At 45.3% G+C, this 21,892-nt stretch overlaps 1 pseudogene; it reads left to right on the top strand.

Annotated features, from left to right (window-relative positions):
• On the top strand, positions 1-15,752 carry LOC115833682 (annotated as a pseudogene).
• Positions 15,753-21,892: the final 6,140 nt, after the last annotated feature.

Consider the following 21,892-nt stretch of genomic DNA (forward strand, 5'->3'; position numbering starts at 1 on the left):
ATGAGGCAACGATTGCCCCCGTTCGTCCCAGCCTTCTCCTTGTGGCCTTGCTGTTTCCAGGTAAAATGGAAAGGTGACCCGGGCCTGGGTGCCAGAATCTCTCTGCAATGGTCATCTGGGGTATGGGAGTCCAGGCTGGACAGGAAGAGATGAAGTCCTTGGAACACATATTCTTGGTGGAGCTTTGGGCACGAGTCTCTGAACTGGGTTCATAAATGGCACTCTGAATTGGCTGATGGCACTTGCTTCCCAGGGGAGAGGGTCCCACCCCGACTCCATTTTCTTATCCTTTGAACATTCCCCTTTCCCTTACAGAGAAGAACATTACATTTTAGGGAATCTTAACAACTGCATTAGTGGCACTTGAAATAAATTCTCTGGCTGCGCTGGCTTTGAGGAGGTGCTCAGACTCACTGTTCATGACATACATTTCTTACACGTCATTCACCTTCTCCTTCTCTCTCTACACAGGTGCATACAACGCATGTGCACAAATGTGCACACACATGGAACACTAGCACCCCTCCCAACTCCCCCACCCAATCACCCATGCTCACTCACCTGGAAGAGTGTAGGTACCTCATGCTGATGGGTCTGCCAGGCGAGGCCTCAGAGCATCCTCAGCCATGTGTTTCCACTTGCACGGATCGTCTCAAGCCAGACATGTGAACCACTCAGCCACTGAGGCTCTCAGAGAACTCGGGGAAGGAGCCCCTGAGCAAGGCACAAATGGGTCTCAGCTGCTACACCACCCAGTGAAACAGGACCTCTTACCACCGCGCACACCACCTTACCAAGGTGAGTCAGGGACCAACACGTGCAACAAGTGCATCCACTGGGGAGATGTAGAGGGAACAAATAGATGGGAAGGTGTCTATGCTGGTCGGGGTGGGTGAGCAGTCATTGTTTGGGGAAGACATGATGTGGGTGCATTGGGCTGCCCTGCCTGTCAGGGAGGCCACGGGGTCTCACAGCTTCCTCTGGGGCTGGATCACTGAGGGCCTCGTGGAATGTGGGAGTATTGAGGGGCCCAAAGGCAAATTATCTGAGGCCACGTCTGTAATTGCTGACTTCCTCCAAGAACAGGAGCCAGAGGAGACACTGGTGGAAACATGGCCTCCTGCCAGGTTGCAGCCTCATGCCCTTAGCTTTGGAGGTTGTTCCCCTTCAAGGACTTTACTAAATACCTGCTAAGTTCCAGGTGTCCACTGAGGTCTGGGAAATGCTTCCCGAGGATGGGGGCAGAGAATAGACTGCATTGTCAGTCTACTCAGGCAAGGAGGTAGCAGGAAATGGCAAGGGACAGTTGAGCCCACAGCCACCCTTCTGGACTCTTCCAGAAGGGCCAGGCTTCTGGTCAGCCCCCAAATCCCTGGGCAGGACCAGCTTCAAATCCAGAAGGGCCTGGAGGAGCCTATAGTTTCAAGATGCTTCTTTAATCCCAAGCTCATTGCTGATCCTAAGACAGGGAGAACTAGGTTAGCAGCTCAGTGGGCAACAGCAAGAAAGACAGGAGGGTGTTGGCAAATTGCTGTGACGTCCAGCAAATAAAGTCCTGCTGAATTTGATGCCTGCAGCATCCTACCCAACCTTCTATCCCTTTCTAATTGGCCCTCAGTTCCAAAGGACTCATTCATCTGGATCTCCTCCCAAGGGAAGGGAAAAAGAAAACTCAATTATTGTACAACAAATATAAACAGGTGCAATAGTAGGCATGTGTTACTTAGTCTTACAGTATTCCTATGAGACAGGATTATTCCTTCCTTTGGTTAAAGGATATTTAGCGGGGCAGAGCTATATATCTGGAGTTGATGTTTTAGTTTGGAACTTGAAACTATTAACTATGGAAAGCTGTTTCATATCCATGCCATCCCCACCCTGTCCCTCACAGCTGAAATGACCACTGTTTGATTGTGGAGATGGTCTTAAGAAGCTAATGTTGGATTCTTTTTTTAATGCAGAACCTGCATCAGATTTAAAAGTTGTCAACTGCAAGAGAAGTGAAGGCTTCTGTGAAGAATACTGTAATTATATGGAAACACAAGTAGGCTACTGCTCTAAAAAGAAAGATGCCTGCTGTTTACATTAAAACTGATGTCGCTGATATAGAAACAAAGCTCTGCCACTTACCTGTTCTCCTGGACCACGTTGTCCAATCAGGTGCAGGATTTCGGTGGAAGTGCCTGAGCAGCAGGGAGCAGAGGTATTGCCACTTGTGCCAGATGGTTCAAATATTTTATTGTGGCAAAATAAATGACAAAAATGCTACCTGTGATCTTACAGAAGATGACTTAGCTTGACATGAACAGAATTTTCAAAATCACACAATTTGTGCTAGTAAATGCGGATATAATAAACTTTTATTGGAAAGAATTCAAATAATTTGTTCTTTTGTTTAAAAACTATTTTTGAATACCTACTTCTATTCTAGGTACTGTGCAATGGAGTCCGTTCTATTCTAAGTACTGTGAAATGTAGTTAAGGTGTTAGGTGTGTGGTCAAACGCATTCTCCATCAGCCCCATCAGCTCCTACATGCAGACCAGTTCAAAGACCTGTTCTCTAGCAGCAGCTGAGAGAGTGTGTAGGCAAATGCCTTCTGGGAGAGACTGGGAGCTGGGAGTTACTGCCTGTTCTCTCTGTGCTAAACCTGGAAGAACACCCACTGGAAGTCCTCTTGTGCCCCTTTAAAACTACCCATTTGTTCTCTGGGCTTGGAAGACACAAAATGCAGAGCCCCATTTGGGATCCAATAGTGCTGTGCAGTTCCAGGCTTTTGGTGTCCTGAAAAAGAACTGGATGTGATACTCAAATAGCAAAGCAAGCAGCAAAAGTGTGTGAAGCGCAGTATTACACTCCTGGAGAGGGGAGAGTGGGCTAACTCCTGCCAGAGGAGATCAGCATGGCTTCGGTGTACCTTGGGTCTTTTTATGTGTTTTTTTTCCTTCCCTTCACAAGGTTGCCTGATCTTTAGCCGGTGCCTGCCTTTTGATTGATAGGTGTGTTGCTTAGTTACTTTAGCCTCTGTGGGCTCGTGTGTTGTCTCCATCCCATAATTTTAAGTACATGCATAATAGTAGTCCATATGCATGAGCTTTAATGAGCTGATTATCATAGGGTGTCCTGTTAAGGATACTTTTTCTCTTTAATGTGCATGCCTATCTCTGAAGAGCTGCCCCTTCCTGGTTTGGTCTGGATCTTGCTGGCCATGCGGTCCTTGCTCTCTTCTTTATCTCACTTTTGGTTCTGGCTGCTTCACTTCTGCCTCTTATCTTGCTTCTTGCTCACCCACCCCTTCACCTTGCTTGTTTCTGCTTTTATTCATTCTACCCTTTATCCACTTCCAATTTCCTCTGTAATTCTCCTGCCTCACATTCACTTCTAGAGATAAGTGATTTAGGAGCCAGTCCCCCAGGTGGCAGGTATAAAACTATGCTTGATGTATTCTCTTTCTAGGGAGAAGCTGGAGACCTGGATTTTTTGCTGGAGCTATTTGAGAAGAGCAGGTGCAGTGCCTACCTATACCTCTGTTCAGGCTCCCACAGGTCTACTGTTCACCCTGCCCCTTTGGCTCCCAGATGCAGACCCAGAAGTCAACCCTCAGGCAGCAGATGGGAAAATGGGTAGATAAACCCCTTGCAGGTAAAATCGGGAGGTGGGCATTTGCCTGCCTGCTCTGGCCTGAGCCTAGGGAGAGAGCTTTCAAAAGTGCTTGCAAATCTGTGTCCAACCATCTCTTTGGTGTCTGTGGTTTAGGGAGACCTGCAGATGCCCAGCTCTATCAACCCCGAGCTGGGTGATTTAGGAGCCAAACCCCTGGGTGGGAAGCATAAAGGTCAGGGTACTATATGTGTGGTCCAAACCCTTCACTCCTCAGGGAGAAGCTAGGAGTTGGGACTTCCTTACCGATTAATTGTAATGTGCTATGCCTGGGATAGGGATTGTGCTGGGAGTGTGTTTCAGCTCTTCCCACCTGTTTTCACATAAATATTTTCTCAGTTGCTTGATGTGTAGTAGTCTTTCAACTAGTCTTTGGCTTTCTCTCAGAAAGAACTGATCTGTGTGTTGTTATTTCTTTGGTATATCCACGGAAGGAAGGAAAGGCTGGAGCCTCTTATTCCACCATCTTGCAGATATCAGTCTGGCACACCCTTGATTATTATGTAGTTGAGCATTTTTTCATTTGTTTATTCATTATTTTTTCTCTTCGTTGAAATTTAATAGTTTTACTGGGTTACTACTTTATTCTTTTTTTTTTTTTTTTTTTTTTTTTTTTTGAGACAGAGTTTCACTCTTGTTGCCCAGACTGGAGTGCAATGGTGAGATTTCGGCTTACCACAATCTCCGCCTCCCAGGTTCAAGCGATTCTCCCGGGTTCAAGCAGTTCTCCTGCCTCAGCCTTCCTAAGTAGCTAGGATTACAGGTATGCACCACCACACCCGACTAATTTTGTATTTTTAGTAGAGACGGGGTTTCTCCATGTTGATCAGGCTGGTCTTGAACTCTCGACCTCAGGTGATCCGTCCGCCTTGGCCTCCCAAAATGCTGGGATTACAGGCGTGAGCCACGGTGCCCGGCCAGGTTAATACTTTATTCTTATCCATGTACATGTACTCCTTTTATATCTAACCTTACATATTCTTTCCTCCATCAATTATCTTCCCTTTGTCTGGAATGCCTCCTGCTTAAACCCCAGTTATCCTTGAAATATCCTCTCATTATCTTTCAACCATAATTTTCATGCTTTTCCCTTTTGTTCTCTACTTTGCAGATATTTATTTTTATATCAGTTTCTCTTTCTGTAGAGCCCATCTATTTTTTTTTACTATTTTTGGATTTTGAAGTTCAGTTATTAGATTTTTAATTATTTTTAAATAGTCATATTTGCTAACAGTCTCTTTCTCAACGTGTGACTTTCTCATGGGATCTAATTCTCATTTTGCTGACCATAGTTCCTCAAATCTCATTAGGAATAAATACATATAGATTTTTTTAAAACTGCATTTTTCCATTGAAATCACACATATTCCAGTTCAGTTAAGTCTCCTCCAGTTTTTAAAAGTGTTGACTTCACTTCTGCTAGTTTTACACTGACGGCTAACATCTGCTTGCTCATGCAGACCAGCTGTGGTGGATTGCTTTGGTAGGGTAAGCAAGCGAGTGAGAGGTGGCAAAGAATGAATGTGGGTAGAATCTGCTGTTTGCCTTAAAATTTTCTGTAGGGTATCTCTACTTCAAAGACGTTTCATGGATGTCTTTAGTAAATAAATAGGGAAGAAATAATGATATTTGCCTAATCTGTCCATAAAATCTTCATCAGTGGTAATTATTTTAGGCGCAAGTTAATTAATAATAAACCGCACATCACAAAACTTTGAGCTCATTATTCTCTTTGCAGCTTTCTTTAATTCCCATAAATTAAAACTTCCTGCAAATATTGTTATGTATTAGATTGCTACCAAAGTAATTGTGGTTTTTGCCACTGAAATTCGTGATCAAAACCGCAATTACTTTTGCACCAACCTAAATATAAGTATCTGGGTAAGAATCAGGATCCCGGGGTTCAGCATAGGAAAGAAACTAGATACACAGAGCCCTTTACAGAATGCCACCTTTCCAGGCTTTTTTTCTGAACAAAGATGTTCCTTAATCAACTTATATATGGGCACACTCACATGGGGCTGATACCCACGGATAATGAAGGTGTATGAAACTAGTCCTCACATACAAAACCAGAAGCACTGGTAACTTAAATAACCTCTTTGTAAAGCAATCTTAATATGTGTGTAAGACATAAAATACTTGTTCTCATTGTTTCAGTTATTCTGCTCAGAAATTATCCTAGGAAATAAAAAAATACTTTGAGAAACCAAAAAACTGTAAAAAGTTCAAAATGGAGCACTATATTAGCAAACTATACTACATCCACTCAGAGATATTACATATTCCTTAGGTATAATAAAAATAACACAGTGAAAAACCATTAAAATGCATAACATTTTCAAAATAATTGTCTATCCTAAAAATTATGATACCAATGTTCACATATTTGATATAAAATTAACAGTGAAAAGTATGCTTAAAAACAATAAAGTTTCTAATGTTAAAATTGTTGGTGATTTTTAGATATTTGTACCTTTAAAAATACCATCAAGTTATTGCATTACTCTTAAATGTTAAATACACATTTGTAAGAACAAAATTAATGTGCCTAAAAATAAATATATATATGTATATACAAAGATATCACTTAATTATAGTCACAGACATTCTGTTGTAGACTTAAGTTGCACCCAGAAACTCACAGAGTTAACATAAGAAAGCACTTCCTAGGCAGTAAGATGATAAGACTCCTTGTTTGTATAGTGGTGAGTAAAAAATAAATAAAAATTTTATAAAAAGATGGTATGACATTAAAGCATGTTACCCAGGGAGATTTTGAAGCCTACCTTGGATTCATACAAAACAAGTAGAAACTGATTTTTTTTCCCTCTCATTCTTTGGTATTATAATATTTGCAGTGCTGGGTTGGGGACAAGGGGAGGGAGAGCATTAGGACAAATACCTAATGCATGCGGGGCTTAGAACATAGATGATGGGTTGATGGGTGCAGCAAACCACCATGGCACATGCATATCTATGTAACAAACCTGCACGTTCTGCAAGTGTATCCCAGAACTTAAAGTAAAATAAAATAAAAATAAATAAACATTACAGACATTAAAAAAAAATGTGCCATCCTGCTTGGAGACAACTGAGTAAGTATAATGGGTTCTCAAGGTCAGTCCTGAGTCAGCAATTCCATTAGTTATGCATTCTTTGTTCTCACAGCAGCTTTTTAGTACAGGCCCCTGAGCCCTGATGAGGTTTTATGGCCACCAGTCGTACCGCGGTGGGAAGAGGTCCTTGGACAGCAGCTTGATGGAGGCTGTCTCAGAACCCACTGCAGCACACCTAACTGCCTTGTATTCCACTCTGCACGTCCACCTTCCGCGCAGTGTCCTTCCCTCCCCTGCACCCCAGCAGTTTTCCCCGGGATTAGATCCTTCTGACTCATCCATTGCTCAGAGAGTCCCTGTCATCAGGAAGCCTGTCTTCTCTTCAATGCCTGAGGTCTGCAGGGCAAGAGACAGGTGGGCAGGCTCAGTCAATTCTACCCCGTTGCACCTCGTGTGACATAAGTAATGGGCGCTTCTAATCTTTTCTTCCTGTCCCTACATGTGGTGGTCACCACAACCCTGCAGGCTTGACCTGCTCTCACCTGGCTTATTCTTACCTCTTTGGGTCATGGGAAATGACCTTCTGCACCCAGGGAATCTCCCTTAGTTGATAAGACCAAAATGGAAATAAATAATAAGACCAAAATGGAAAGTTAGTATGCCTTCATAAAGAGAGATTAAATTCATGAACACAAACCCTGCCTCTTTCTTGAAAGACCAAAATAAATAAATAAATAAAATCTCTGGAGCAAGAGGAGTAACATTAGCATTGCCCATGAGGATAAAAAAGTGGGGAGAACCCCCAGCTGACTTTTTCATCATCCCAAAAGGAGACACCAGTAAGCAGCCACTGGATTTGCCAGCCGTGCACATTTCACATATATGGAATCATACAATATGTGGTATTTTGTGCCTGGCTTATTTTACTTAATCTGAGATTTTCAAGGTTCCTCCATGTTGGAGAATGTGGCAGTACTTCTTTTCCTTTCGTGACCAAATAATATTGCATTGTATGGATGCGCCACACTTTGCTTATACATTCATCAACTGATGCACATTTGCATTGCTTCCACCGTTGACTGTTGTGGCTAATTCTGCTATGAACACTACACTCATGTACAGGTTGCTGTTTGAACACCTATTTTCACCGCTTGTATGTATACACCTAGGAGTGGAATTGCTAGGCCATATTGGTAACTCATATTGTTTAACTTTCTGAGGAACTGCCAGACTTTTCCACAGCAGCTGCACCACTGTACATTGCCACCAGCAACCTGTGAAGTTACAATTTCTCCACATCCTCACCAACACTTGCTGTTTTCAGAAATTTTGTTTTGTTTCTTCCATTTTGAGATGGAGTCTTGCTCTGGTGCCCAGGCTGGAGTGCAGTGGCACGATTTCGGCTCACTGCAACTTCTGCCTCCCAGGTTCAAGCGATTCTCCTGCCTCAGCCTCCTGAGTAGCTGGAATTACAAGCTCCCACCTGCATGCCTGGCTAATTGCCCAGCTAATTTTTGTATTTTTAATAGAGATGGGGTTTCACCATATTGGCCAGGCTGGTCTCAAACTCCTGACCTTGTGATGCGCCCACCTTGGCCTCCCAAAGTGCTGGGATTACAGGTGTGAGCCACTGCTTCTGAAGTTTTATTTTTTTATGACCACCCTAATAGATGTGAAGTGATATCTCATTGTGGTTTTGATTTGCGTTTTTCTAATGACTAATGACAGTGAGCATCATTCGTGTGCTTGCTGGCCATTTGAATTTCTTCTTTGGAAAATCTGTTTAAGTCCTTTGTCCATTTTTAAATGTGTTTTTTGTCTCTTTGTTGTTGAATTGTATCAATATTTTTTAAAACACAGAAACATTTTTTCTACTATCAAATGTTTGCAAACCCAAAGGTATCTTTCCTCTCTTCTCCTTACACTCTTCTTTTCCATTCACGAGTATGATGCACATCAGAATAATTATCTTGTGTGTTGGGACAAATTGAACTCTATTTCATTTCAAATCTGCAATTAGATGAACCTATGAACCTGTGACCAGATATTAACACAATTAGCCAATAAGCTTGATTTGCTAGTTTGATTTCTTTGAAATGATATGCCTTATTCTTCAGAATTATCCACGAAATAGTTCCTTGGGGATTGTTTTCTGGGTCTGTGATTTGGAAATGGATTCAAGTCTGGAGGAGAAGGTACATGATAAAATTTGATACTATTAATTTATTTATCCCCCAAATGAATTTATTTTCCAACATAGTTTATTGTTTCCAAACTATACAGAAATTTTCTTAACTATAATTTCACAATGATTTGATTAGTGACTGTACTGCTGGAAAAAATATGCCATCCACCTTTACCTTGGATCCTTTCCAAATAAGGTGTAGTGTAAATAGAAAGAATGAATGTAAAGCATAAAATATGCATTTTATTGTTTTATCTATAAGTCATCTTAGTGACTTTTAAAAAATGACTCAAATGTTTGAATATCAAAACTCAGTGTTTTTATCAAACAATTATTCATGTATCATACAGCCACTTTGTCCATGCACAGAATACATTCAGAATTATCATTATTCCTTGGGACCCTTGAAGTTAGGGTATCATCTTGGTGTGGAAGGCAATTTCCCTAAGGGGCAAAGGAAACTGCTTTTCTTTCTTTTTTTTTTTTAATGAGGCATTTCAGAGATGTCTTCAGAACAAATGCTCCACAGAGAAAAAATTTCACATTTTAATCGTTTTTATAAAGTACTGAGTTGGACCCTCACAAATATTCATAACTATTTTACAGTTACTTAGTACATGGCTAACATTTAAGGTAACTTTTTTTTTTTTTTGGCAGAGGGTCAAAAGCAGCTTGGAGTGCCCAATTTCCAAGTCCTAACTTCAAAGGTGCTTTTGCAAGGTACAGAAAGCTCTGTGAGTCAGAGAGTCCCTGCCAGGGCACATTGTACTGCTAAATCTCTCCAAAGGTGGAAAGTTCAAAACGAACACCTAGCCCCTTCCTCTTTGAGATGCTCGCACTGTTCGCCCATGCAGAAAGTCCAAGGCCACTGATTGATGTCTCTTTTTCAAAATCCATGTCTAGGTAAGACTCGTGGTGAGATATGGTTGTCGTAGACAGGTTAAACAAGGCAGAAGACAGCTTGCAGAAAATATGATGAAGCTGCTCTGAAGAACAACAAAGCTCTGCAAGATATAACAAGTAACATAGGCAAGTCCAGAATAATATCTAGAGTCTGTAATTACCTACATAAAAATGGGGTATGTATTCATCTCTGCTTCCATACACATGGGGCACCTCTGGAAGGATTAATAAGAAGCTAACAGCAATTGTTATGAAGCCCAGGGGGATAGGAGAGAAGACATCCTTCTCACTTGCCCCTTTTGCTTAAGAGAATTTTAAGGGAAATAAATCTAAGAAGTGATCCCGGGACTAAAATCAAATAGGGGCAAAATGTGCAGCTTTATCAACTGTGTGTTTTAATACAACACATTATATAAACCCACACACAAAAATACCGTGCCCTTGCAGACTCTGTTTTCCCAACCCCCGGCATCCCAGAGCCCACAAAGATCCCTCCAGCCCAGGATGACACAGCCCTGCTGTTGCCGGGGTCCCTCTGCATCCCTCACTAGATGTCACCTCCAACAGCGGATAACTTCATCAAATGAGAGAAGAGCCTGTCCTCTTCTCCCAAAGTAGACAACATCCTGGCTCTTCATAAATAGATGCATTTTGCCAAATTTTTGGAATAATGTGGTATGTTGTCTCTGTTTTTTTTTTTCTTTCAGCATAGCGTTTGTGAGGTTCATCCACGTTGTTGTACACATCTTCTTGTTTTTCTCTTCTTGTTGTGGTGTGGAAATACATTATGTGTTTTATTGTTGTCATAATACACTATTTGGTTGCATTCTCTTGGCTGCAAGGAACTGTGCTGCAGTGAATGTTCGTGCACTTGTCTCCTAATGCACATGGGCCTATGTTTCTATTGGTAGATGGGAGTCATGTTGCTGGGAAATAAGCTATTTATCTGTTCAACTGTGGTGGACACCACAGCTTTCTGAAGGCAGAAAATATATCTTTACACAACCATGTCTCTAGCACCTAGCACAGTGCTTGGCACTAAGTAGCCACACCTCAACGTTGGCTCACTTTCCTCTTCAGTATCCGTGTATGGAATTATTGGTTGATCCCTGCTTCTCTGCATATCAGGAAGCCAGTCTATTTTTAGGCAGAAAGGGAAGAGTAGTCAGTAACCTTCTGCCCACAGCCTTAGTCAGTAGAGCAGATAAATATGCTCGTGCTGATCAGTATTCCCAAAAACCTATAAATGTCCCATTTTGTGCCTTCTCCGCTCCATTTCATTCCGTCATTCATCATATTTGCTCTCCTTCACGGGAGGGCAGGGAGGTTCAACAGACCTTAAAACATGAAGGTCTTTTTTCTGTTTGCTGTTCTCTTTTGTTTGGTCCAAACAAACTCAGGTACATGTCTCCTGGTTAGCCCTGGGGAAGGTCGTGCAGGAATTCCATTTATGTGTGTGTCTGTATGGACAGTGTGTAGGTGTGTCTGTATGTTGGTAGTGGGTGCAGGTGGGCCACCGTGGGGCTCAGCCTTGGGCAATTTTGATCTCCCCTGTGAAGTTTTTTAAAAGCTAAATAAGTGTTATAAAGGTCTTGACACAAGACAAAGGGGTATACTTGCTCTGATACAAGTGGCAAGCACTCACTGCAGTCTGAGAAAAGTTTTCAGAAGAAAGTTATAGTCATACGAATGTCAGAGCTGGAAGAGAATCAGAGATTGTCTATAGCAGCCCCATACTCTACAAAAAGAAAACCAAAGACCAGGAAAATGTTAATTTAACACTGTGCAATGAACCTTTATGGTCATAGTAGGTCTTCAAACTTACAATATTCCCCCTGCTTGCACATATAACACATTTTACAGATGGGCAAGCTGAAGTGTAACCAGTTAAATGAGTTGTCTAAGGAGACATGATGAGATATTGGAAGAAGTAAGACCAGAATCCAGGTCTCCATGCTTCCAGCCTGGGGGCTCTTCTGTCTTGACTAAAGGTGGACCCCCCACCTTCTTCACTTTGCTGTCTCCTCCAAGCTGTGACAGGGCTGAGATGATACAGAATCAGAGATTAGACCCCGTTTGGAGGTTGGATGTTGTGCAAGAGTGTTTTCATAATCATGCAAGACCCACACTGTGTTGTTGTTGTTGCTGCTGTTGTTGTTGTTGTTTAAAGTCATTGTACGTGGCATTTCCAGATCTGACATAAGTAAGATCTTTCTTTCAACCATCTCTTGCTCAATGTCCTGTTGTTATGAAAAATTTAGGTGGTCATTCGTGACTTACAAGCCCACAGGTCCTGGTGAGGAGAGAGGTTTTATTTTCTCCTTTTCATTGTAGGACATAAAACTAAAAATTGGGCCATAAGCTGAGAATGGGTTAATACTTCTAATTTCCTTAGAGATCAAGACCTGTCCCATTCTGGACCATTTCTGTTTTCCAAAACTCCCTTTGCTTCCTTCTAGTGCACATCTCTCACCAGGAGGCTCAAGGACCCTGATTTAAGATCTGCATGGGCTTTTTAGGGCCTAGATGGGCCAGGTGAGCACCCATAAAACACATCCTATCATCCTCCTGGCAATATATCAGATATAAATTATCATTCCTGTTTTAAAGCTAAGAAGCCAAAGTTCGGTTAAACTGGGACTTGTCCAAAAGTACTTAGCATTGTCAGAATAAATAACCCTTGGCTGTGGGCTAGGGTCATCTTCTATTCTCTGCACTATATGAGTTAAATGTCAGCTCTCTTCTATTGTATCCATAGGGGATGTTCCACCGGGAATTAGAAATACCATCTGCCGTATGCAGCAGGGGACCTGCAGACTTTTTTTCTGCCATTCTGGTGAGAAAAAGTGTGACATTTGCTCTGATCCCTGGAATAGGTGTTGCGTATCAAATACAGATGAAGAAGGAAAAGAGAAACCAGAGAAGGATGGCAGATCTGGGATCTAAAATATAAGCTCCTGGAAGGCAGGGATCTTGAAGTATCCCAAGGGCTTTAAAGGAATGTGTGGCTTGTAGTAGGTGTTCAATAAATATTTGTTGAATGAATTTAGCACCAAAGGTGAAGAGCTGATAAAAGCCTTTTTTTAACTTCCTTACTTCTCCATGTACTGCCTTTTCAAAGGGATCTCAGAATTTTGTGATATTCCACTTTCCTTTCCTAGTCAAGGGAATGTCTCCTAAGTATCTGGAGATGGGAACAGACTAGAAACCAAGCCCCAAACTGATTTTCAGAGGGACATAAATGCAGCCAATCTGCTGCTCTGTTTTCCACCTGATGACTTCTTTCTTACCACACCCAGCACTAGCCTTCTCCTGCTTATTCACCCAGATGGTAATGCACCTTATCCTTTTTCCCTTTATGCCTCCTCAAGCAATAACACCAACAGGTCACATTTCAGTAGGACAGTATAGTTTTCAAGCATTTACTCTTACGCTATTTCAATTGATTAATACAACAAGCTGATAATGTGTATAATAAGGCGCAAGCGAGTCCATTTTAGGAATGAAAGAAAAATGAAAATCATCAGGTGAAGCACATTTCCCCCAGGCTAGCAATTCATAAATGGCATTCTCGGTATGCCTATCAGCCAGCACTCATTCTTCTATGATCCTTCTAAAAAACATATTTCTGTGCAATTGGAGCAAGGCAGGGCTCCTGTTCATGGAGATTCCTGAATGCTTAGCTGTCTTTTGCTTTTCTCTGGATCCTGCTTGAATTTGTTGAATACTAATTCCAAGAATAGTGAATGCTAATTACAGGTAATGAATGTAAAAAATAATAAAAACAAACGTGCTGAGAGATAGAGACCCCATGCCCAGCTTTTCCCCAACTGACAGGTGGCTTGGGAAGATGCTCCGTGTCCCTGTTTCTGTCGCTGCCTGAGACCAGTGTGCTCCTGAATGAGCTGAGCTGCTTTAAAGAGCTCCCCAGAATGTACACTTTGGGGCTCCAGTCTCAATTCCCAGCTCAAGTTGCAATGAATATTTGGCATCACGCCTTTGGCCTCTCGCAGCCTCTTCTAAACTCACTCTTGCTTTTTACTTTGCTAAATACAATCAGACAGACCCCTGGAAGTGCACAGAGTAAGTCTCTCTTAGGCACAGGCACCTCTGCAGGGCTCTCTGTCATGCCTCTAGATGGGAGGGCCATTGTTCCATCCCTGAAGGGAATGGCTTCCTGAAGGGCATTGGCCCCTATTAGCCTTGGCTCAGAGTGAAACGCAGCAAACGTCCATGCCTCAGAACCGGCAGACACATTCTCAGCCAGGAGTGCCACCAACCCACACCAGGAGATCTGTGTACCAGAAACACAAAATAACATGAAGGGCCACTGGGGGGCTGGAGCCTGGTTCCATAAGGATGGGACGTCTGGGCAGGTGCCGTTAGACAGTAGCCCCTTCTTTTGGCCTCATGTTCCTCAGAAATGAAATGAAGGAGCTGGGCTTGATCTCAGACCCCATCAGAGCACAGCAGCCTGGGGGTGTGGAAGCAGAGCCTCACCCAAGGACCAAGGGGTCTCCACCAGGTGAGGTGGGGAGGATGGGAACCCCGTCCCTCCTTGCCAGAGTGGTGCAGGTGAGAACCCCCAGGGAGCTCTCCGCAGAGCCCAGGGCCGGCCAGGAGGGCACTCGCATGGGCCCTAGGCTCTATTATTTAATATTTTTAAGCTGGACCCTGGGCCTGGGCTGATCTAAATTGTGGAAAATGTTATCTCCCTCTTATGTAAAATTGCTCCAAAGGAAGTGTTTGTCCACCTGTAAAGCATGGTAAAAAAAAAAAAAAAAAAAAATGGTACCTGTGGCATTGCCCAGCACAAAACAGGCTGCCTGAGAGTGTTTGCTGAGGCTTCCGGGAAGCAAACATGGAAGGGAAGGGAAGGGAAGGGGAGGGGAGGGGAGAGGAGGGGAGGGGAGGGGAGGGAGGCGAGGTGGTGCAGGCTCCTGGAGTCCTCAGTGGCGAGCTCCGGAGTTGTTCTGTTCCCTTTTTAATTTTTCTTTCCTTTTTTTGTTCTTCTTTATTTTCAGTGTAAAGTGTCTCTGTGAGGCCTGAGAATGAATCTGACTGGATCAGCCCAGAGACAAAATGAGCCCCCAAAACTGGGACTTACATTCTTGTTCCGCCCCTCTGGGATATTGGGCAGATCTCCATAGCATCCCTGTCCCCGTCTTTAAAGTGACAGGATTGAACTCAGTCCTAAAATGTCCTGGCGTGGTTCTAAGACAGAATCCCGAAAACGCTCTTTTTCAAAGCCTGAAAGGCCTGGGCCAGGCAGGCATCCCGGCAATACCAACACCTAATACGCGGGGGCGCGCTGCCCCGCAGTGCCTGCAGATGGGATTTTTTTTTTTTTTTTTTTTTTTTTTTTTTTTTTTTTGAGACGCTGTCTCGCTCTGTCTCCCAGGCTGGAGTGCAGTGGCGCAATCTCCGCTCACTGCAAGCTCCGCCTCCGGGGTTCACGCCATTCTCCCGCCTCAGCCTCTCCGAGTAGCTGGGACTATAGGCGCCCGCCACCACGCCCGGCTAATTTTTTGTATTTTTAGTAGAGACGGGGTTTCACCGTGGTCTCAATCTCCTGACCTCGTGATCCGCCCGCCTCGGCCTCCCAAAGTGCTGGGATTACAAGCGTGAACCACCGCGCCCGGCCAGATGGGATTTTTTTGACCACTTGTTCGGAAGCTGGGCACTGGGCTAAGGACAGGAGCAGCTGAGGTCACTGCAGGGGAGAGCCAGGGGCCCAGGTTACCAACACTTCTGGCCTGAATGTCATGGCACTGATTACAGTGCCTCATTCGTCTCTGCCCTGTACAGGGTACCACTCACGCCAGGGGTGTGGAAATGAGTTAAGTTGAGACTGAATCCGCCGAGGTATTTATTGAGGCATTGTCGTGCATCTGCTCCTATTTGGGAACAGGGACAGACCAGCAGCACAGACAACGCTGTGGATAAGGAGAGTAGAGCCTTCCTCTTCCTGCCTCCTGTCTTCTGGAGTTGTGACTGCAGGGCGGCCCAGGCGGATCAGCCTCAGAGGCCAGAAGGCAGCTCTCTGCAGCAGAAGAGCAGCAGCCTCACCCACGGTCTGTGGCTCTGACTAAGCCTGGGCTGCCTCTTGGCTGTGCTCCGTGGACTGGCTCCCCCGGGATCCATGTGGGAGAACGGAGTATGATCCTCAGTGCGAGGACAAATAAAAGTAGTGATTGTATCCACCCCATCCTGCCCTCAGTCCAGATCTGTTTTCAACTTGAGGATTCACCTGCCTTGTCCTTCCTAAGACACCTTCAGCCTGTGGTCAGGGGAAGCTGGGAAGAGGCGCTGGGAGACCCAGGACATTGCAAGTTGCTTCTCTGGCTGGCACTCAGAGGTGTGTGAACCTTCTGCCAACCCCAGGAGGGGCAGGAGGGTGCCTGGTGGTGGGCTGGAGCTCCAACCAGCCGGCAGGGGCAGAAGGACTAGGCCTGGTCCAATGGGGGCCCAGGATGTTTCTCTTGGCAAATCCTCATACTTGCCACGTAGCTCTTTCTTCTGAGATAAGTATGATCATCTCCACTGTATCTCTAAGGAATCAGCTTCCTGAGATGACGCAGTAACCAGGAATGACAGAGCTGTTCCCTCCTTGTACTCAAATCGGCTCGAATTTCAACCCCACTCTGAAGCTTTCCTGGCCCTCTCCCCGCATTCCTGCCTGGCATTATCAATTGCTCTACATCTCTGCCCCTCAGACACTTTGGCGCATCCTATCATAGGGTCTTGTCACTCTGCTGCCATCATTTACTTACATATTTATAGTCCTCCCACTAGACCTTGAGCTCCTCAAGGACAGGGCCTGGTACTCATAAATACTCATATTTACATCTTTAGTAACCAGTGAAGAATAATAAATATGAAGTAGAGGAAGGAATAAGTGAATTAACCTAAGCCTCAAACACTGGTCTTCTTCAGTGCGCCACTACTGTCCTTTTTAATCCAAGCTCTGGGGCAGATTTCAGCAGAGGATGCCGGGAAATCCCACCGTGACCGCGGCCACATCCTAGTCACAGCCTGAAGCCCGCATCCCTGTCATCTCTCACGATTCCCTGGTTTCACCACCTTTTTCCTCTCCTCATTCCAGCCACTCCCCCTCCCATTGGGGTACTTGTCTCTAAAATCCGATCAGAAGGTGGGGCGAAGCCTTTATTAGCTCTCCTTTATTATAGGGCCTCACAAAAGAACTTGTAACCCCTTCATTTTCAGGGGCTTAACACTTACCCCACGGGAGGTGGCAGAGCTAACAGGGAGGTTCGACGTGTGGGGGCTGGAGAAGTGAAGAGCCCCCTGGCCCCTGAGTCTCCACACTGAGCATCTGCCTCTGACAGCATGACATGTGCACCCTCTGTCCTTCCCTCACGGAATCATAGACAGAAAAGGGACCCAGGATGTCATTAAATAAAGCCATGCCCCAATGAGCCTAATGGCATCCTGGAAAAAGCTCTGAACTAGGAATGAAAATGCCTGCGTCCTTGTCCCATGTCTGCCGTCCTTGACCTCACTGAGCTTTGGCCCTTACTTGGTAATTTGAACACACGTTGTGTGCTCTTTGATTCTGAAAACAAAGGATGCACGAAATTCCCTGTGAATCATACAGTATTGGGACTGTACCGGTGATTCATTTCATTATCTAATATTTCAATCTTCTTGATTCAAATAAGACACAGCAAATGTGATTTTAGATTGTTGTCAACCTGGAAAGAGTACATATAGTATTTTAACGTCATACAGGTGGAGTAATTTAGTGACTAAACTACACACATGCAGATACATGTACACATTTACACATAGTGTCTCACTATGCAATTATAGCCAGAATGGATTTTTTGTTTGTTTGTTTTTTTGAGACTGAGTCTCACTCTGTCACCCAGGCTGGAGTGCAATGGTGCGATCTCAGCTCACTGCAACCTCCGCCTCCCAGTTTCAAGTGGTACTCCTGCCTCAGCCTTCTCAAGTAGCTGGAATTACAGGTGTGCACCACTGCACTTGGCTAACTTTTATATTTTTAGTAGAGACAGGGTTTTGCCATGTTGGCCAGCTGGTCTCAAACTCCTGACCTCAGGTGATCCACCCTCCTTGGCCTCCCAAAGTGCTGGGATTACAGGCGTCACCCACCGCGCCCAGCCCAGAATGGATTTTTAAACCACCCATGCGTGAGCCAATCTCCCACATAAGCTCAATGTCTAAACCTTTTAGAGTTGGTCTGGGCTCTTCAGATCAAGGCAGTCAGGCCTGTCCTGCCACCTCTTGGGATCCTTGAATGCGAATAATCGTCACAGAAAGGTGAGGCTCTTGTCCTGCCACCCATCTCTGAAGGTGATTTATTACCTCCAAATCCCACCCCCATGACGATGCTGTACTGGGGGAGATGAGCAGGTCCATCCCACTGAAACTCCTCCAAGCCCCTTTCCTTCCTCACATGAGGCAGAGACGGGCAGCATAGCTCTCCCAGGCTGATTATCAACCACCTGAAAATGGCTGTCTGCTAAGATACTGCAACAATAAAAGGATAAGATGGATTTTTAACAAAACAAAGAAGGAAACCTTTCAAAATACTACTCTTGCAGGGCCATAGGCTATGTGCTTTAACAATAACACTGCAATAACTCAGAATACTAAAATTCCTCTCTTGGAATTGCCTTCCACATGCCCCGCTATGCACACAAATAATGTCATCTGCTTGGAATGAACCTAGTCTACCATTTCTCAGCCAAGGATACCTGGACATTAAGAAATTCACCCAAAATTATAAAAGAAATCCACCCAAGGTCCTCGGCTTCCTCCCTCACTCTGGGGAGAAGCAAGGGTCTGCCACACTCAGAAGACCATAAACGGCATCTCTAAAATCCTGATGGTCCTCTGGATGGTGGGATGCCAGAAGTTCAAGCTGTTTCCAGGATTCCTCCCCATGGGATGCCACGTGTGTGTTAGATCACCTGCAGGTGACTCCACTGGAAGCTTAGTCACAGGTCTCACCTGCAGGTAAACATGTGCCTGTCCTGCCTAAATCTGAGGATGCACACAAAGGAGTAGCCCACCCCATAAACAGGCCAGCAAGGGCTTGGTGGTCACTGTGGTTACCTAGAGGGAGGCCCCTGGGAGGGGACACAAGCACCAGTAGAGACAAGGCCCAGGCAGATGCAGAGCTCAGATCAGATCTGTCCAGAATACAGGTATAGAAGAACTCCGCTGCTAAACTCCCAGGGGCCCAGGCACCTCCTGCAGGTAGACCTAGCAACACCACCTCTCCCAGCTCCTTGGAGCTTACTGAATGCTTTCTCCACTCCAGCTTCTATGCCGAGCACTGCCCATGTGTTGATCCCACGTCATCTATGAAGTGGCATGAATATGTCTACACTGCAGATGAGATACTTAAGACTCAGAAATGTGAAGTCACTTACCCAGAACCACACAGCTGGGAGGCAGCAAACTTTTACTATGTCTAGTCTAAGGTTCAAGAGGCATGTCTGCACGGAGCAAGTCAATGGTGGACCCAGATGGGCCCGCAACCTGGTGCACTTTCCCTTATGCCACATGGTTCCTATGCCATCAAATATAGGAAACATGCTGTTCACCCACAATGTCACTTCTAGCTCTCCCTCTCTTAATAAATAGTGCTTGTGACAACTACCCTGGTCATAGCAAGGTTAACAGAAGACCATGCGTTAAGAATTGCTTTTTATGTTTTGCACTTGATCTGCAATGAAGTGGTTACTATTACTTGGACGTGAAGAAACTTGCCCAAAAGCACACAGCTGGTAAAGTGGAAGAAAGGGGCAGAGTCTCCTGTTCTCGCTGTGGTGGGAATGTGTGAAAGGAGTTTGGGGTTTCTGCCAAATGTGTGTATTCCTGGATTTGGGCAAGGTGGAAAATGACTTGTGGGCTTTGCTCCATGCTGCTCTGGGAAGCCGTCTCAAGGTATTTCAGAGCTCACCTCAAGATTAAGAGACAAGGGACCGCTGCCCTGTCTCAGGAGAATGGAAGCAGACAGGAGCCTGGCAAGATGGTCCTGGAAGGAGGGAGATTTGTGTCTGTCCGAGCAGTGGGTATTGGGAGAAGCTGATGGATGATTTTACACTCAAAAGTCTCCATCCCTTTGATCCATGTTAGCATAGCAGGCTTCTCCTCCTGTCATTTGAATTTCCAAGGAGAATTTTGAATCCATTGTTCATATTTCCTACTCAAAAAAATAAACGGAACTAGAGGCACAGTTCGATGCCTCTAGACACTGGCTTAAGCCTGCTGTCAGGCCTTGAATTGCCAGCTTCTCATATCCCGGGACTCCAATGCAGGGCTGCAGGGAGAGAGAAGGGTCAGGCTCAGGCATGAGACCCATCACTACAGCAGGCTCCCCTAGTCCCCAAATGAGTCTGCATGGTGCAGAAAAGCAACAGAGAAGCATAAACTCAATGTAGCAGAGTGAACTGGCTTCCTTCCTATGGTGGGATCCTGGGTACAGCATGGAAGCTGAAAATGACAAGTGGGAAAGACTCGATGAGCAAGCACAGGGAGGCCAGCAGAGAGCAAAGCCAGATCCCAGACCCTGGGCATGGATTCAGCAACTGGTTTTAGTCTAAAAGCAAGACGGAGACATCACAACCAAAGTCAGGTGGCCCGTAAAGGGGCGATGAGCACCAGACAGGAAGGAGCTCAGGAGCCTCCCTGACGCTGAGCCTGGTCCTCCCAGGCCTCCCTAGGTACCAGGCTGACTGCCCTGAAGCCTAGTCTGACCCCCGCATTGACTGCCTAAACCCCATCACAAGCTGCTCACTGTCCTCCTGGTTAGCCCCACACTTCCCAATAAGGTCCCCAAGACCCCTTGTACAGAAGCCCCTGCTAAACTCCCCAGCCAGAACTGCTACTTTGTTCATCTCCAACCAGCCCAAAGTATTTTTTCTTGTTGTTGTTTTTTGAAACAAGGTCTCACTCTGTTGCCCAGGCTGGAGTGCAGTGGCACTATTACCGCTTATTGCAGCCTCCACCTCCTGGGCCCAAGTGCTCCTCCCGCCTTAGCCTCCCAAATACCTGGGACCACAGGCATGCACCATTGCACACTGCTAGTGTTTTTAGGTGTTGAGCCACCACTTCCAGCCCCAAGGTATTTTAAATTCCTGAACTCACATGCTTTTTTATTTTCCAGTTTTGTACCCTCTGGTTCCTACACCTGGGGCATTGCTCACATTTTCCCTATTCACCCTTTAAGTTGCAGCTCTGACTACACTTTCTCTGGGAAGCTGACGCTCAGGCCCAAATGTGGCTGGCTGCCCCCCCATGACTCCTCCACTGCTGGGCCCACCTGAGCTGGAGTCTGTCACCATGCAACTGCCTCCTGTGTCTGCTGTCCTCTACAGACTCCTGTGCCACCCAGAGCCTGTGACCTGTGCACCATTTATTTTTCTGAATATTTAGCTCAATGCCTATGTTTGTGGAAAGAAGGAGGAAATGGAGGGAGGAATGAAAGTGGGAGGAAGGAAGGAAGAAATAAAGGAAGGAAGTTAAGGACTAGCCCAGTGGCTGGCACCCGGAAGAGTGACAGATCAGCCCCACCAGAATGTGGGGAGAGTCAAAGGGACTCTGTCCTCCTTTCCTGCCTCCCAGTTGACTCAGCACCTAGATCCTGGGTGGGGGAGCCCATGGAGGGAAGCATCAGCTGCTAGGCCGGGTAGAGGGGCAGCAACAGGGGGACCAGGTGACAAAGAGACTCTCAGCCTCTCTGTAGGATTGACCAGGCATGTGGTAGTGCCTGGAAGTGGGGAAAGTTGCTACAGCTGAAGAAGTCTTGGAAGGCAGTATTTTGGCATCACTGTGCTTCTCCATCCTTCTTCCTCTAAAGGGGTTGTGTATCTATCCAATTCCTCCCACAAGACTCATGTGTCCTCCTCCAGGTGAGGAAAGCCTGGCAGACTCTAGCATGACTGGGAGTAAAGGTGGCCGGGCAATCTCAGCACCAGGAATGCACATTCACACCACGAGACAGGGCAGGGGCTAGGTCTGTTCCCGGCAGGGGGATGCACCAGCCTCGGGCTTCCTGGAATTCACATCTGCCTGACCAGCTGATGGCAGAG

This window comes from Nomascus leucogenys, unplaced genomic scaffold (assembly GCF_006542625.1).
Source record: "Nomascus leucogenys isolate Asia unplaced genomic scaffold, Asia_NLE_v1 Super-Scaffold_563, whole genome shotgun sequence".
Taxonomy (NCBI): Eukaryota; Metazoa; Chordata; class Mammalia; order Primates; family Hylobatidae; genus Nomascus; species Nomascus leucogenys.